This window comes from Tachysurus vachellii, chromosome 21 (genome assembly GCF_030014155.1).
Source record: "Tachysurus vachellii isolate PV-2020 chromosome 21, HZAU_Pvac_v1, whole genome shotgun sequence".
NCBI lineage: Eukaryota > Metazoa > Chordata > Actinopteri > Siluriformes > Bagridae > Tachysurus > Tachysurus vachellii.
The window spans coordinates 17407748-17425103 of record NC_083480.1 but is presented as its reverse complement, the minus strand read 5'-3'; the positions used below and the strand labels follow the sequence as shown (position 1 = coordinate 17425103).

The window sequence follows — 17356 nt, the reverse complement described above, 5'->3', positions numbered from 1 at the left end:
GTCTGAACATCCTGTTAGTCAGAAACATGTTTACATCTATTTGTTTAACAGATGCTTTTACAGGCAAGTGAATAATTACAAGCAAAAGCAATCCTATGCCGATGACCTGCTGTATGACATCATAACATGTGGTGCTGTTAGGGCTGTAAAATTCCGGGAATTTTCAAGGCTGGAAACTTTCCATGGGAATTAACGGGAATATACGGGAATTAACGGGAATATATGGGAATTAACGGGAATATATGGGAATTAACGGGAATATATGGGAATTAACGGGAATATACGGGAATTTATGGGAATATACAGGAATTTACGGGAATATACGGGAATTAACGGGAATATACGGGAATTAATGGGAATATACGGGAATTAACGGGAATATATGGGAATTAATGGGAATATATGGGGATTAACGGGAATATATGGGGATTAACGGGAATATATGGAAATAAACTGGCAATTTAAATTGAATTTGTACCCTGCGTTCCTCGGTCACTTGCACACAGCACACTGCTTACTGGAGGGCCATTGAGGCCAAACCCCCTGCATGTACTTGCATTCTTCCATAACATGCAGAGTAACACTTTATTTTAGGGTCATTTAACTAGTTGCTTATTATCATGAATATTAATAGCATATTGGCTATTTATTAGTACTTATTAAGCACATATTGATGCCTTATTCTACATTACTCTATTCTACAATATTAATTTGGAATATTTCCAAAATTCCCCAGATTAAGTTTTGGAAATTTACCGGAAACTTTCCGCCCCTTTGCAACCCTAGGTGCTGTTCTCTTTATGTGCCAGTGGACCAACAACAAACCTCTCTGATTTGTAGCTCAGGGAAGCAGAATCATATCCAGGGTTAAATGTAACAAGCTAACGTGCCGTGCAACCTGACGGTAGCCTGCGTCATCTACAAGCTAGCGCTAGTTAGTGCTAGTTAGGTTCAAACAAACAAACCAGCAAACCAATAGCACATGAAAAACATGCTAGAAGCTTGAAGAACATCAAACGGTTTTAAAGTTTCAGGGTTAGCAGGAAGGATGAAGGTCAGCCAACAGCGTACGTACGTCTGTGATCGGAAAGAAAGGAGAAACAATGCAGAGATTTAACGCTTGATGTTTGTTCGATCTTCAGTGATGTTTTTTAAACCAAGCAAATCCTGTACATTCTCTTTAAACATGTTTGTTTGGATTTATCTCGAAACAGAGCTGAACGAATTAAAAAAGTTCCTATTCATCAGTAGACCATCATTTCCACCTCAGCCGAGTGTAAAAACTTTACGATATGTTGCTGAGACGCAGATGACAGCCTGAGGATGTTACCGGGAAACGAACCCGAGCTTTATTTGTTTGATGACAAAAATAAAACTCTTCTGGTTTGTACTATTTATTCTGCGTTTTGTTCTATAAACCGTGCGGTCAATTAGCGACAACGGTTACTTTTAGCCCTGCCTCCACATCCTAACAACTGGGTGTTTGCCCTGAGCGGGTTACCTAGGAAACATCCATTTACAGACGTAGATGTTGGTAGTTGTAAGATGACTGCAAACTGTTCTTCGGTCGCAGCTGTGTTTGATATTTCTGTGTTTTCGACCTTGTGGTGTTTTCATTAGCGGAGGAGGGGAAGGAACGTGTGTGAGGGGGAACAGAGGAAGGAGGGGGAAGGGGAGGATTGTTTTTACCTCAGTCATAGTTGTTTGTTTGTTTTTTTTTTTTGGTTTACAGTTTATCCAGACTTTCCTCAGACTTCGTACCATCTCTTTTAGTAGCTAAGACACTAGCGAACGTGTCGGCTCCTGTGCTAGTTTTCTTGCTCGGTTGTCCGCCTCGCCTCGCCTCGCCGTGCCTTGCCGTGCCTCACCTGCACAGGAGACCTCACAGCAAGCAAGCCACTACAGAGCTTTTTTTAATCAAAGGCTGTGTTTAAAAAAAAAAAAAAAAAATACAGACGCCGGGCTTTGATTGTCCCTTCTAAAGTTAGAAATCCTTGAACGCAGACGCACAAAAAGTTCAGCGTGTTGTGTTACACAATCCTGAACAAACACTCGCTGTGTTAATGGTGTGTATTGATACATTTCTAGCTCGTAATGTATATGATGTAATGTAGTGTAATGTTGCAATTTGCTCTGTACACAATGCATTGTTCTTGTGTGTGTGTGTGTTGTGTGTGTTGTGTGTGTGTGTGCGTGTGTGTGTGTGTGTGTGTGTGGAAAGACAAAGCCCCGACTCTCACCACGGCTTGATAAATCGTTATGTCATTATACTGTAACAGCTTCCTGGAATCTGGTTTAAAATAAACCCCCCACCGTCCTCTTTCCTCTTTTCTTTTCTTTCCCAGTCCTGCCATGTCTTTTTTTTTTCTTTTTTTTCCTCCACTCGTCCCTCGTCCACACATCTGTCTCTGTCTCCTGCAGTCTCGCAGGGAGGCGGCTGTACCGGTTTAACAGCAACGACTGGCACTACTGCTAGCACGGGTTCCACCTCAGAGAACACCGTAGAGCCCAGAGGGAGAGATAGAGAGGGGGAGAGAGAGATAGATAGATAGGGGGGGAGAGAGAGATGGATAGAGAGAACGAGAACAGACCGAAGGAATGAAAAAGGAGAGATTGTGGATTAAGAGAATGTGAAGGTAAAGTCTGTCCTTTGAGAAACGTCACAGTCGTGTGTATTAACTTTGCCGCATTTCATTTGAATGTTAAATGTTTACATTTGACAAACACCACATTAATGCTGTGTGTTTAATCTTTGTGTGTTTAAGTCATAACAACTTAATCCAAGCTACTTAATCCAAGTCTAATATCCGGTTCCTTCAGGATTTGGTGAATGTGCGATCCCAAAAAATGACCAAAAAAATCAACCAAACTGGAATTTCTAGAGAAGTTCTAGAGAAATTTTTCCAGATATCCCAGATTTTCCGCATGTTTGTCTTGTGACATCGTGCATATACGTTCAGCTGGATTCCTGAATTCTTCTGTTCAGGTGTGTGGAACGTGAGTACAGCTCTCAGAGAAACTCGTGATTGTGAGTTCACCGTTTCACGTAGTTTTTAAAATCACAAGCGTCTTTGGGTGCAAAAGCACCGACCCAAAGGCGCTTGTGATTTTAAAAACTACGTGAAACGGTGAACTCACAATCAGGCTCTAATGCTGCACAGATCTGTGTTTGTAATGATCTCAGCCATGTTGTGGGAAAAAGACAAAGGAAAACAAGTGAGTGTGAGTTAGTGAGTCAGGGGTTCACGTGTGTGTGTGTGTGTGTGTGTGTACACTTTAAAGAACATACCAGACCTGCAGGTACTTAGCGAGGCTTACCCAGCATTAGCCCTGAGGCTTAAGAACATCTGGACCGGCTCAGATGCTCAGACGTTCAGATGCTCAGCTCCATCTTCCTCTCCTCCTCAGACCACCGCAGAGGGACGACGTGTCACGCTGCGTTCGCTTGCGTCTCACTCGATCCACGTGCGACACCGTAATTATAAATCTCTCAGTTTAACGGTGCGGCTAATATCCGCGTGAATATCCGAGTTTACGCTTTGTTACAGGAACTAACTTGTTTCCTTCTTATAATCGGTCAAGAAGAATTTAGAATTTTTATATGTGATTAAAGGTTATTGTGATCAGCGTGTGATCAAGTGTTTGAGTCGTCGCGCGTAAAGGCATCCGGAAAAAAAAACGCCGTCACGTGTCATTAGGTCACCAGCTGTAAGGTGTCATGTAGCCATCAGAAAGGTTTTAAGAGGATGTCAGTGTTTTGCATGAAGTTTCTGACTCTTATTATAAAATGTTCACGAGCCAAAAGGAAGGCAGGTACGAGGTCCTGCGACTCAGCAGCTGTTCCTCTTTTTTAAGAGGTCTCTTCCTGTGCCGTCTCCTTGCGTCCCTCCTCCCGTCTCGTCCTCTCTGTTCTCTCCTGGAGGCTGAGGCTTGTCCTTGCTAGAGTCCACAGCTCAGTACTGTTTCAGCACACGTAGCGAGCTAAAAATACCCCTCCCCTTCCCCCTCCCCTTCCTGGCCTGGCATCTAATGCTCGGCATGAGAGTGAGAGAGCAGGGACGAGGCAGGGGACAAGAGAGTCAGGATGGGAGAGAATAAAGCAGATGAGACGGGAATCCTGGAGGAGAGAGAAGCCGTGAGGTCGTCCGACTCCTGAATCCTGAACAGCAGTGAAGCTTATTGCTACATCAGAGGTCTGAGTACTGATGTGCACCGTGTCCGTTTCCTCACTAATGAATACCTGCATGTCCTATTTGACCGAGTGGAATTTTGTGCTCCAAATGGACAGGAACTGTAGGTGAAGCCGAACCTGTGACCAACAGGTGGAGATCTGAGCTATTGTCCCAGCACCTGTGTGTCGTTCTTATGAGGAAATTATTCCTCTGCATTTCCTGTCTGCTTCTCTTTTCTCCTCCCCTCGATACTTTACTTTTCCTCAAATCCCCCGACAAACTCTTGACAGTCTAATTGTTATCGTTGAGCTAATCTCTAAATCTAATTAATCTTCCTGCATGCACACGGTCCTTCTTGAGAAGTGTCTCTTTGTCGTCTCTGCTCCCATCTGTCATCTAATTAACAGCTCGTTTCCGGCTCCACTCTCCAAACGACTGCCATTTGTAGTGTGTCTGAGGAACTCCTCAGGGTTGAACCAGACACATGGAGCTCTCATGCTGGGTCACATCACATCCATCCTAAATGACCTCCTGCGCTCTGTCCTCAGACCAGGAACATTCCCTCAGCCTTTTGTTAGCTTTCACCGTTACTCCATCTCTGTATCTCAGCTGTAGTTGTTACAGATGTAGCTCTTGTGTGCTTAAGAAAGACCACATGTAGAAAAACTGTTCTATACTTGCACACTACTTGTGGGCCATAGCATCTTCATCATCATCATCATCATCATCTTATAGACTGATTAATTTAGTGACTTTGTTGTAACTCTTTACACCTTTTTGGTCACTTGATTTCAAAAGTCTAGGGATAAATCTAAATAAATCTACATCTTGTTATGACTCTATGAGAGGATGTTAGCGACTGTCCTGTGCTCAGTGCTGCTCTCCAGCTCAAATCCATCTGTAGTATTCCCATCATTACAGATCACTATTATTCAGCCAATCACAGATCACTATTGTTCAACCAATCACAGATCACTATTGTTCCAGACAACCAATCACAGATCACTATTATTCTAGACAACCAATCACAGATCACTATTGTTCCAGACAACCAATCACAGATCACTATTGTTCCAGACAACCAATCACAGATCAGTATTATTCTAGACAACCAATCATAGATAACTATTATTCTTAACTACCAATCACAGATCACTATTATTCCAGACAACCAATCACAGATCACTATTATTCTAGACATCCAATTGCAGATCACTATTATTCTAGACACACAATCACAGATCACTATTGTTCCAGACAACCAATCACAGATCACTATTATTCCAGACAACCAATCACAGATCACTATTATTCTAGACAACCAATCACAGATCACTATTATTCCAGACAACCAATCACAGATCACTATTATTCTAGACAACCAATCACAGATCACTATTATTCTAGACAACCAATCACAGATCACTATTGTTCCAGACAAGCAATCACAGATCACTATTATTCTAGACAACCAATCACAGATCACTATTATTCCAGACAACCAATCACAGATCACTATTGTTCCAGACAACCAATCACAGATCACTATTATTCTAGACAACCAATTACAGATCACTATTGTTCCAGACAACCAATCACAGATCACTATTATTCTAGACAACCAATTACAGATCACTATTGTTCCAGACAACCAATCACAGATCACTGTTGTTCCAGACAAGCAATCACAAATTGTTCTGCAGAAACTGGTCACCATAGTCCTGGATGACCAATCACTGGTCACCATGGTTGTCTCCCATCCAATCACTGGTCACTGTTGCTGGTGATGCCCAGTGTCAGAATGTATTGTGGAACATTTTCAAAACTAGCTGCTTCTTGTGATTCTTGTTCACGTTGCACAACACTAAATTGTAAACTCGTCAGTCCTCAAGTCTTAAAAGCTGAATGAGGAAACGTGTGCCCTGACACTGGAGACTCCTTCCATAAACTGTCTTCACTGTTTCAGCAACATTAAATAACAGCGCTGCAGTGTAAAGCAGTTCATGTTTCTAGTGCAGGTCTAGAGAAGAACCCCATTCTGATGAATCCTGAGGAATAAAAACCTGTAATACTGAAACATTTTTATGGAATTGTTGATCTTTACGGCTCATTTCCAGCCGCACGACTCCGTCACCTCCGCTGATGTGTGTGTGCCGAGTCGCATCATGTGAAGAATGTTTGCCGTATGACTCAGATCCTCCTCGCAAAGGTTGTTCAAACACTCGCTGGGTTTCAGGTTTCACTTCGTATCGCAGGTCTGTTGAGACACAGTTGCTGGATGCAGGGGGCCTTTCGCTTCTTCTGCACAATAATGCACTAGGAAATATTCTGCTGAGAAAGCAAATAGGAAAGAGGGAGGGAGGGAGGGAGGGGTGGGGAGCGGCACGGCTGTTTTTACTCAAATAAACCCACGCTTGAACATGTCCTCAGAGCCGTTTGTGTCAAACACACACACACACACACTCTGACACACACACACTGTACGTCCCGCTCTCCGAGCTCCTCATTATCCACTTCAGCAGCAGATCACTTTCAGCGTCACTCGTGAGCATTCAGGAGTGTGTGAGAGTCAGTAACAGAAACCATGTGACTCGCTCTGAACAAACAAGAGATTACAGGTTTCACGTTACGTTTTTTGCCATTAAAGCCCTTATTTTCCTCGTGTTTTGATCTCTGTGGTCGAATAACCATCTGCAGACGTCCAACACGCCGTTACACCACTTGTATTTTCATTAGTTTTGAATTGACCGGCGTGATAAATGAGCAGTTTGTTCTGGAGCTCTAAGCAACATGACGTGTAAATAGCGTGTGGATGGAACGCAGCCCAATACGAACACATTCATCTGAACTAAAGATTTTATTCATCCTTTTATTTATTTTTAACGAAGGGCCGCTAGAAAGGTTTCACGGTGGAATTCACACGGCGTTCTGAGCATTTTGTTTCTTTGTTTATCAAATTAAACAAAGCAAAATAAATAACTACATAGATAAATATGTTTAATTAGTAAGAAACGTGTAAATATAGAAATTAATAAAAAAACAAAAAAAAAATAATTGGCTTTTTACATATTAATAAATTTAACACAGAAACGGATTTATTCTGCACACTGCACTTTAAAAGTACAAATTAAATTAAAATAGAAAATAAAGAAATATTAATAGTATTTCTACTACCTGTAATAGTAATAATAATAAAAATAATAATAATATGTATTTTCATTGTTGCATGTAAACGTGTGATTCGTGTTGACTGTTTAATAATAATAATAGTAATAATAGTAATAGTAATCATAATAATAATAATAATAGTAGTAGTAGTAGTAGTAGTAATAATAATAGTAATAATAATAATAGTAATAATAATAATAATATTATGTATTTTCAGTGTTGCATGTGAACGTGTGATTCGTGTTGACTGTGTAGTAATAATAATAATAATAATAATAATAATAATAATAATAATAATAATAATTGACTGTGTAATAATAATAATAAACAGTTAATAAACTGGACACACGTTTATCTCCGTAACAGTTAGCAGATTGTGTTGTTTGTTTCCTGTCGCCTACTCCGAGGTTCCCTCGTCTTGTAATCGCAGATCGACTTTCTCACATCAGGATCCTGACGAACCTCTTTTAACTCGGGCTCCGTTTCAACACTTCGCCGCTGGTGACGTGCAGCCCTGCGGCGTGTCACAGAGTCGGCTGCGAAATTGCCATTTTCCACTCGGCGCTGCGTAACTGATATAATGAGAGGATCTGAGGCAGCGGAGCTGGAGGGGGGAGGGGGAGGAAAAGCTTGTTCTCAAACACAGAATCATCAGCATCTCGATTCCAGAGAATGACTTTTATTCTGTAGTCCTGACTCACTTCCCAACACCAACGTGCTTCATCACTGAGCCTCCTGCTGCCGCCACCGCTGCTGCTAAACGTACCGATTTTACAGAGTCGTGGAAAAGACGACTGCTCTATAATCAGATCAGAAACAGAGCCGTGAAATAAAATTCTTCCTCTTTACAATGAACCATTCAAGAGCGGAAGGTTCTGTCAGATAAACCGAACTAAATCTGTCACTGAATACACAAACGTTTCTAGGATTTTTATTCAGATTGATTTGCACGTATTGTATCTCAGTAAACATTTTATAATCAACCATAAATGACAAAACTAATCATTTACACGCTTATTGTACAAAACACCACAAAGCAACACAGAGAACGAAAATCTTGCAGTAATGCAGTTCAGCCACCGCAGAGCTTCTGCTACAACACGGCCGACTCGTGAAACGTCGAACGTTGACGATTTAAGAACAAACGAATCCGTCGTAAACAGCGTGATCATCTGGAAAGCCCCGTGCGAGCAGAGACACTCGTGTATCTCGGCTAGTCGCATAGCAACTACACACTTGATGGAAAGTGTTTTTTATTGTGAGTGCTGTTGGGAGTGTCACAGGATTTTTGTGTAGAATTCTCTGTGCGCCGCTCAGTTCACGCCTAGAAGCTGAATTGTTAAATTAATGACAGGGTTGGAGATTCAGCACAGGGTGACAGTTGCCATATGGCACCGGCGCAGATAAAGAGAGCGTCGCAGCTCGTTCAGGAGGCTCCGCCCCTCATCTTTCTTTGCTAACGGTCATTAAAGTTCACTTCCTGCTCTCCTTTTCACTTTTCCTGTTGCTAAGAACGTTCCTCTGCGATGGATTAAAGTGGGAATTAACACTCCATAACGATGAGCGACTCTGTTTCTGGCGCTGTAACGGCAGCCTTGCCTCATAGGCGTTAAAGGCACTTCAGGCGAAAAACGCACCGTTTTATCGACCCCTCACAGCAAGGCGGGGCAATTATTTATAATGGGTTGTGTTTTGTAAGAAATTAGAGATTGTGGTAGCATGTTAGAAGAGCGAGAGGCGATCCATCGGGTTTCTGATGAAGCTTGACACGTGATCGTACACGTGATGTAGAAATCGTACAGATGTTGAACAGGAAGATAATCCATGCAAATCATAGTGTTTTTTTTTCTGACTGTTTTTATCATGTTTCTTAGATTGTACTGAAGATGCTTTTTTCCCCTTTTAATATTTTCACAGAGCTCTCGATACTTCACTACAGCACGAACACAGAATCAGAATCAGAGAGAGAGAGAGAGAGAGTGAGAGAGAGTGCAGATCATTCTGCTTTTAAATTAATGAGGAATGGTGTGTGTGTGTGTGTGTGTGTGTGTGTGTTTGATTAGTTGTTCTATTGCAGTGTCTTCAGAGTGTTTAGTAAAACCTAGCTGTCATTTTGCTGTGTCTCACACACACACGCGCACACACACACACACACACATACCATTCCTCATTAATTTAAAAGCAGAGTGATCTGCACTCTCTCTTTCTCTCTCTCTCTCTCTCTCTGTGTGTGTGTGTGTGTGTGTGTGTGTGTGTGTGTGTGTGTGAGACACAGCAAAATGACGGCTAGGTTTCACTAAACACTCTGAAGACACTGCAATAGAACAACTAATCACACACACACAGAGAGAGAGAGAGAGAAAGATGTTGACCTTTAGGGTAAAGGAAATACTTTTCCTCCCTAATCACACTTGAGCTCAGTTTGTTCACATTGTAAAAGCTGATTCAGCTCTAAGGTGGTTCTCCTCCTCTCAGTACCATCTGCAGTGCAGGAATCTGCTGTCAAATTGTAAACATACGATGAACTTAGTCATATTTAGACATTTTATATGCTCCATATGTTTGTTGTTTAACGCTAAAACATTACTACCGTTTCCTGTGGAAATAACTTTGGAATAAAACACAACTGCTGTAACAGTCAGACAAATGAAATGACCTTAAAGAGAAGAATCAGCACCTTCTGACCAATCAGAATCTAGACCTGACCGATGCTGTGGTAATATATTGAAACGACATGAATGAGACGGTTTCTTGTAGTTAACTCCGGGCGTAATGGCTCCATAACAAAGGGTACATTGTGTAAGCGGTCACTACAATGTCTAAAGGCTTTGCTGCTTTTGTTATGGTCCTGTAGCATCCGACAGGTGAAATATATCACCATGGGATCCGACCATATGCGTCCCTCTTGTCTTCTAATCAAGATTTATCTGTTCTGGAGCCAGATGGCTTGCCTACGAACACTATTTTCCCTTTTAGGCTCCCTCCTATATCCTTAGCGCCGTCCCTCCTATTTGTCTAGACTTGAGTGATCTGTCCCAGAGGAAAATGGCGTCCCCGTCGTGCCCCGTGTCCCCGAGGAACTGGGGTCGTCCATCGTTTGATGGCTCATGAAGTACTAACACTAGCCGGACACCTCGCCAGAATGGGTTTAGCCATCGCACTTGATTCCGTTTGTCCAAGACATTAATTCCGTCCAGTCTGTAGTTTCGCCTCAAACTACTTTTATTCTTTTTTCCATCAACTTTCGAAACCTTTTTTGACCGAATCTTCTTTCTGGCAGGAGAAAAGAAAGGCAGCTGCTCTTAATTCACGCCACAAGGCTGGAGAAGAATAGAAGGTTAGGGATGACGCGATTGCTCATTATCTGTCGTCTCTGAGTCGGACTCGAGAGAGCGCAGGGACACGTGTCTGCTTCTTTTGTCCAGTCAGACCCTGAATCAGCTCAGCAGAAGGGAACTATTCATGTCTGTCCACAAGGCAGCTATTGAGAGCTCTTGTCTTGCCGGCGCTCTTTATCTGCATTGTTGCATGCCATTACACTTCATTTTAGCTCGAACCAGAAGAAGGACATTACAAGAGCCTGCAATGTCAGCGTGGGCCGTTCTGTCAGCGCTATGTCCATGTTCTTCAGGCCCTGAAGGGATTTTTCCACAGTATTTAACTTCCCATCAAAGCCTCTCACTTCCCACCTGTTGTCTTTGCGAGTCTGTTCCAGAATATGGAAAATACATAATAGCATGTAGCACATGTATAACCTGTTATAACCTACTATATGTAAACAGATGTGTGTTCTGTTACAGGAAGTTAATCCGTTCTGAAACGGCATGACACGAAATGGAGGATTATTTTCCACAGTGTTTTATTCCCTTCATACTACGAGCCGTATGCAGACACGTCAAGCTCTTTCTCTCTCTCTCTCTCTCTCACTCTTTCTTTCTCTTCATTTGAAGGAAAACTTGAAGCGTAACCTCCTCTGTTTGGAAGACAATCACGATTCCAAACGACTGACACTGGAGACTCCTTCTGTTAATGAGAAATACGCACATTTTAATCCGTTCAGATTTAGTTGCACGTCCGCACTACGTGTCCCCGTGAACGAGCTGTTGCTATGGAAACCATAACGCGTCAGGACGAGCGGCTAACACCTAAAGTACAACCACCGATCCGACCCGAATCTCCGTCAGTATCGTGATGTTTCACGTTTGATTGCTTTGCGTCGTTCTGTACACTAAATCTATTTCACTCACTGTGGCTTTGCGCATCGTGTGTTTATTTTGTTTGCTTGAGGCAGTATAAAATCTAGGTTTGTTAGGTATTGTGCTTGTTCTGTGTATCGGGTTCATGCACTCGTCCGGCTTGTTCGAGCCTGTCTGAGCCGTTTCTTTATAACCCTTTTGTGTGCTTTTCTTTTTATTTGCTTTTGCTTTTCAGCAGCTCTCAGTAGTTACCTCTGTAACTGCCCAAATCCTGTTGTCTCCATTCACACGCTGCTCTCTCCATAATGCCGGTTTGGTTCCAAGTAGCTGGTGACTTAAGGCAGTAATTATTATCCATGTGTCACGTTGCTCCTGTTCCCTCAGCCTACATTGTCTCATAGTGCCTGTACTCAGACTTGACAATGTGGGAGTCGAGTGCTGCCCTTAGTCGAACCTCTTGCTCCGAAGAACCTCTCGCTATGTTTACCCTCTCATCTACCCACCTACTCTTTGCAAATGACTCACACGGACCCCAGGCAATTGGAAGTTAACCGAAACACAGTAAACTGTAGATGTTTGTAGATGTTTTTTAGAAGGCCCATATTTCAAATCCTCAGCACAGATCAGACATGGATATGTTACTAAATACTAGAATGTTTTTCACAGGAATATTGAACTAGGGGTTTAGATCTAGTCTCGCTTCCTGCCATACAGCATGCTGCAGGGGCAAGTCCAGATTTAAAACTTCTAAAATGTTCCCAAAGACCAAGGAAGTTCACTTTGGAGGCGTTTTTGGAGGCTCATAAAGACCTTTGCTATGGAAGTAGTGATCCATCGATTTAAATCCAAGGTCCAAGCCTTGCTCCTGGACATCTTCCATCCTGCAAGGAATTATATCCAGCTTTGCTCCTGGATGTTTTCTGTGTCTCAGAGATCTAGATCCAGCCTTACTCCTGGACATCTCTCACTTTGCCCTGTTGCAGGACTTTAATCCAGCCGTAATTCTAGATGCCTACCATCTTTCAAAGTTTTAGATGCAACTTTGCTTCTTAATGTCTACCGTCTCACGGAGGCCTAGATCCAGCCTTGCTTCTGAAAGTGACGTGACATACGGCTAAGTACGGTGACCCATACTCAGAATTTGTACTCTGCGTTTAACCCATCCAAAGTGCACACACACAGCAGTGAACACACACACACCGTGAACACACACCAGGAGCAGTGGGCAGCCATTTATGCTGCGGCACCCGCAGAGCAGTTGGGGGGGTTTGGTGCCTTGCTCAAGTGCACCTCAGTCGTGGCCGGCCCGAGACTCGAACCCACAACCTTAGGGTTACAAGTCAGACTCTCTAACCATTAGGCCAGGACTTCCCAATATGTCTACCATCTGGTAGGGGTTTAAATCTAGCATTGTACATAGACATCTCACTTTGTCAGCCTTGCCTTAGAAATGTACCATTCTGCAACGAACCACTCCTATGTCCAGGCCTGCTGCTGAAAGCCTGTTATTTCACTGGGGTTTAGGTCCAGTCTTGCTATTGGACATCTGCCGTCTTGAAGGAGTTTAGATCCAGACTTACTCTTGGATTTGCAAGGTTTAGGATTAAGCTATTCTTGATCCATCTAACAGAGCTGAAAACTTGCACAATTCCAATAATGATGAATAAGGTCTCTGAAGTAAACAGTATTCATCATGATTCCTCTCGGTAGTCTTCCAGATCACCTGTGATTGACTTGAGAATATGGGATTCGCTGTTGCCTCTGTGCCTGAGCGTCTGTGCAAGTGTGCAACCCGAAGCCTATTTTCTGTTTATATAGATATTTTACATTTGCTGTTTGGATTGTGAGATATTCCTGCTAGCACTTCATGCTCAGCATCTCAGCGTGGGTACAGAGAAGTCTCGACTGCACCGCTCAGACGTACTGTATGAAAGTACAACATGGTAGTGTGCCTTTATAGCTTAGAATTCTAACATTGTCTATCTTTCTCTGCCTTAATATCTTCAGCTTCACAACGTTTTGACAAACTCTGGCTGTGCTGAACAGTGGCTTCAGCTCTGTAAGCACTCGAGACACTCGCTCTGTAGGACTTGCGCAAAGCTCCATCATACAGCAGCTCCATCTGTTTTGTGGATAGATTCTTGGTGCTATTGACAAAAATTAATTGACCGAAACGTCACCAAATCATAGCGAGGCGTCCTAATTAGTGTAGTGGACGATAAAAGATCGTCTGGTAGGTAGATTTGTTTTAGAGTTTAATGATACAGATTAATGTTTACAATGTTTTTATGACGTGACGTGCGGCTAAGTACTGTGACCCATACTCTGCATTTAACCCATCCAAAGTGCACACACACACACCGTGAACACACACCCGGAGCAGTGGGTGGAGCAGTCATTTATGCTGCGGCGCCCGGGGAGCATTTGGGGGGGTTTGGTGCCTTGCTCAAGGGCACCTCAGTCCTGGTATTGCCGGCCCGAGACTCGAACCCACAACCTTAGGGTTAGGAGTCAAACTCTCTAACCATTAGGCCACGACTTCCCACTTGGTTTGAAGTTTAAATTTATGAAGTTTACTTACCCAGGAAAGGTTTGGGTTCCTTTAAAGAATGGCATCATTATCTGGATGGATGTCTTGACTCTATAGAGAATTTGGAGACAGAATGGAAATTCCGTTATGGATCTTCTTATTCTTTATTTAATTAGTGTTTCTTTACCAAGTGCAGTAGGTGGTATATTGTATGATATTCCTGAGACCACTGGTTGGGTTCCTGGATCACACCATAGGTCCAAAACATCTTGAACACTGAAACAATTACCTCCTCGTTGGTGCAGTTCGACTCTTTGTCAAGAAATGATTTTGCCACAACCGTATAATGATTGCCACATTTGTGACACTACTGTTCGGGTGGCGTTTATCAGAACGACACCAGACATTTGTGGCCATGTGACCATGAAAGAAGGAAATTAGTGTTTACCCCTGAGACGTCTGCTGCCCCGTGATGCAGCATGAAACCATACTGTGATTTCCCAAGCTAACTTTGCCCTTTCCTTTGGTAGCCATGGTAGCAATCACCTTATGTTTAACCCAGTTATGTGGTTCACTGTTCCAGAATGGGTTCCACCAAATCTGAAGGTTCCACCCAGTGGTGGAACCCATTCTGGAACAGTGGACCACATAACTGGGTTAAACATATGGTGATTAAAAACAACCTTCTAATCAGACTTGAATGAGGTCTTTTCTCAGAGTAAGGTACATGTACGGTGCTAGCAGAGTTCAGAGAACATCACGGCTAATTTCAGTTGCTTGAGTTCTCTCAGCACTCGCTCTTCTTCAGGTCAGCATGCACTCCATAAGAAAAGGCAGGAGCGTGAAGAAGAGCAGATTCAGTTCACAGCTGAGGAGTATCGCTTTGACAGCACACCCCCCTTCACCTCTCTCTTTGCTTATCTCTTCTTCTTTCACGTCTCTTCATTTTCCTGTGTTTCTCACGCCATCGCTTCTGCGTTTTCTTTCCTCGGTAGATAGAGAGGTGTGGCTCACATCCCATCCACGACTCCAGCTGACACGTGGGAATGTCGCACCTCATGCGATAATGAATCCGGAGGTGTGTTTTATGCCACTTTTTTGTTATAACTCTGCTCCTGCCTTGCTTTGGAGAGAGTAATGCTACACAAAATCAACTCCATTCTCTGGGGAGATCCTGAACGGTTGGAAAGATGTGGCTTTTTATAGCAGCTAGGTGTAAACGGTGTGGTAGAGTAAGATGGCCAAGGTGGTGTGATGACTTTGTACAACAATGCTCAGGATATCAGGAGTTTTCTTTTGACTTCTTAAAGGGGCGGTGCACGATGTTTGAGAAATACTTCAGAAAACTGAGTCTGGTCGACAAACAAAACAAACGTGTAGCCAATGAGCAGAAAGGGGTGTGTCTTGTCAATATACAGTGGAGAGAGTGATCGGTGCGCATGTGCGACATTAGCTGAAAGCGATTGAAACACTGACATGACGGATACCTGCCATTACCTCTGCCTCGGGTTCTAGGTGTCGAACGTCGTCTTCCACGTGAAACGGAGCTAAACCTTTCACGGTACAACACACAGTACTACAAAAACACATTTGTGTTACCATAGTGTTACTCATTGTGCTCATTTATTGATAAAAATACCCCCTCGGCCGGCTGCCCCAGCAGGTTCCGCCATAATAGTTGCCTGGGTTACGTATGTATGTGTGGGCGGAGCTATCAAAACGGGTGACACCCATTCGGGTTAGGGGCGTGTTTGTTTTGGTGATTTCAAATATCAACATTGGCTTTCAAACATCGCACACCGCACCTTTAAAATCATGCTGGTGTGTGGATTAGTGACTAAATTGTCTCTAAATTGTGAACGAGTGTCTATAGTGTCTCGTGAAGGTGCAGAAGAAGGTGCTTTTCCAGGATAGGCGCCGGATCCAGTGCCGTCATTAGGAGAAAAGCATCATGTAATTATTAGAAAATGACACGGTTCAGTCGACAGAATTACACTTTAAGCTTTACGATGAATTTTTATTAATTCTGTCAACTGTAGCATTTTATATATTCTCATAATAGTGATTTTTATTAACGAAATGAAAATCTTCCTAGACAATAACGATACGCAGGATAAAGGATGCCACTTTGACTTGCGTCAGCACTGCGTCTCAGGTTCGTAGCAGACGCTGATAACGAAGGTTTCTTATCTTCCTGAAAGTCAGAAGCATAACATAGATAAGATGAAATGTCAGTAGGTTAACGAGATAATCAATCGGTCCCTAATTTGGGATCTGTTTGGAAACACGGTTAATTAGCATGCTTAGTCACTTTAATATAGCATAGAACGTTTTCTGGAAAGTTCCATGGGAAGGGTATTAAGTCTGGGTGCTGGAGTGACATAGCAGAGGTTGAGGAGTTGAATGTTAAGACATTTCTGACGCTTTGTTTTTTCCTCTCTTACAGACATCTATTCAGCAGAAGCTTGTAGGAGATGGGAGTTGGGTTTCTGGTCCCAAGTGAGAGGTCTGAAGTGCGACTTGACGCTCCACTGAGACTCCCTGCTCATCCCCAATGGTGAGTTTTTGCTAAGCTAAGTTCTCAGACCGTCTGATTCCTAGCTGAGTTGGTACTTGGTTGAAGCTGAATTCTACGACCTGCTCAGATCGCTCCTATCGCTCTTACTTGTGACGCTTAGCAGTTAGCCTGAGCTAACTAATGCTAGAATCTTTCTTTTTTGTTTTTTTCCTGACACGGCATCACGTGAAGGTTTGAGGTTAATGCCGGACCTCAGTTAACGAGGGCTGTGTCTCAATCGGCTTCTTAGCTCCCTAGGGAGTGAATCAGTAGACGGTGTAATTCGGGACGCTGCTAAGGATCAAGCGGTTTGTAGGCTTGCTAGTGTGCGTCAGACTCGTTAGCGCAAGTAATCATGTGAAAGCTACAAAAATATGATGTCCAGACTTCCAGTAAGGATTGAAACATTGTGAGCATAGATGGTGAGCTTACAGGTTTGTGTGGTGCATTGTGGGATTTTTTTGTAGAGAGAATATTGCAGTGTAGCGAAAGCATTCAGAGAGAAATGGATGGAGAGAGAGAGCGAGAGAGAGAGAGAGAGAAAGAGAGAGCGCAAGAGCTTAAAATGGCCGACTCTTTGATCAGCACCCTGGGAGCCGTAAGTGTAAAGGGTAAGAAGGTAAAAATCAAGCTGTAGCAGTTACAAGGGCAGTAATGCTGAGCAAAGTGTGAATTTAAAAAAAATGGTGTTCTTGAGGTGGCAAGATGGCACAGAGATGCTGATTGGTCAGAA

At 43.0% G+C, this 17356-nt stretch overlaps 1 protein-coding gene across 2 annotated transcripts in view; it reads left to right on the top strand.

Moving 5' to 3' along the window:
* tanc2a (tetratricopeptide repeat, ankyrin repeat and coiled-coil containing 2a) overlaps positions 1-17356 on the top strand; it is a 126896-nt gene that overhangs the window by 14594 nt on the left and 94946 nt on the right. For both annotated transcript variants that reach the window (XM_060896945.1, XM_060896944.1), the window contains exon 2: positions 16513-16623. The gene's annotated coding sequence lies outside the window, so the exon portion shown is untranslated. The remainder of the gene's footprint in view (positions 1-16512; positions 16624-17356) is intronic.